The sequence below is a fragment of the Lolium rigidum genome, chromosome 2 (assembly GCF_022539505.1).
Source record: "Lolium rigidum isolate FL_2022 chromosome 2, APGP_CSIRO_Lrig_0.1, whole genome shotgun sequence".
Lineage (NCBI taxonomy): Eukaryota > Viridiplantae > Streptophyta > Magnoliopsida > Poales > Poaceae > Lolium > Lolium rigidum.
Genome location: NC_061509.1, coordinates 246,122,558 through 246,124,158, shown reverse-complemented (window position 1 = coordinate 246,124,158; position 1,601 = coordinate 246,122,558).

Sequence of the window (1,601 nt, the reverse complement as noted above, 5' to 3'; positions counted from 1 at the left end):
GGCATCCCCTTCTTCATCGACAACATTATCAGGTTCCTCCCCTGAAACTATATTTTTATTCCATCGCATCTTATGTGCTTTACTTGGAGCGTCGGTTTGTTTTTTGTTTTTGTTTTTGTTTGAATAAAATGGATCCTAGCATTCATTGTGTGGGAGAGAGACACGCTCCGTTTTTGCATATGGACAAATATGTCCTTAGGCTTTACTCATAGTATTCATGGCGAAGGTTGAATCTTCTTCGTTAAATTGGTATATGGTTGGAATCGGGAAATGCTACATGTAGTAATTCTAAAATGTCTTGAATAATTTGATACTTGGCAATTGTTGTGCTCATGTTTAAGCTCTTGCATCATATACTTTGCACCTATTAATGAAGAAACACCTAGAGCTTGCTAAATTTGGTTTGCATATTTGGTCTCTCTAAAGTCTAGATAATTTCTAGTATTGAGTTTTGAACAACAAGACGGTGTAGAGTCTTATAATGTTTACAATATATCTTTTATGTGAGTTTTGCTGCACTGGTTCATCCTTGTGTTTGTTTCAAATAACCTTGCTAGCCTAAACCTTGTATCGAGAGGGAATACTTCTCATGCATCCAAAATCCTTGAGCCAACCACTATGCCATTTGTGTCCACCATACCTACCTACCACATGGTATTTCTCCGCCATTCCAAATTAAATTGCTTGAGTGCTACCTTTAAAATTTCCATTCTTTACCTTTGCAATATATAGCTCATGGGACAAATAGCTTAAAAACTATTGTGGTATTGAATATGTACTTATGCACTTTATCTCTTATTAAGTTGCTTGTTGTGCGATAACCATGCTTCGGGGACGCCATCAACTACTCTTTGTTGAATATCATGTGAGTTGCTATGCATGTCCGTCTTGTCCGAAGTAAGGGAGATCTACCACTTTATTGGTTAGAGCATGCATATTGTTAGAGAAGAACATTGGGCCGCTAACTAAAGCCATGAATCATGGTGGAAGTTTCGATTTTGGACATATATCCTCAATCTCATATGAGAACATTAACTGTTGCTACATGCTTATGCATTAAAGAGGAGTCCATTATCTCGTTGTCCATGTTGTCCCGGTATGGATGTCTAAGTTGAGAATAATCAAAAGCGAGAAATCCAAAATGCGAGCTTTCTCCTTAGACCTTTGTACGAGCGGCATGGAGGTACCCCTTTGTGACACTTGGTTAAAACATGTGTATTGCGATGATCCCGGTAGTCCAAGCTAATTAGGACAAGGTGCGGGCACTATTAGTATACTATGCATGAGGCTTGCAACTTGTAAGATATAATTTACATGATACATATGCTTTATTACTACCGTTGACGAAATTGTTTCATGTTTTCAAAATAAAAGCTCTAGCACAAATATAGCAATCGATGCTTTCCTCTTTGAAGGACCATTCTTTTACTTTTATGTTGAGTCAGTTACCTATTTCTCTCCACCTCAAGTAGCAAACACTTGTGTGAAATGTGCATTGATTCCTACATACTTGCATATTGCACTTGTTATATTACTCTATGTTGACAATTATCCATGAGATATACATGTTATAAGTTGAAAGCAAACGCTGAAACTTAATC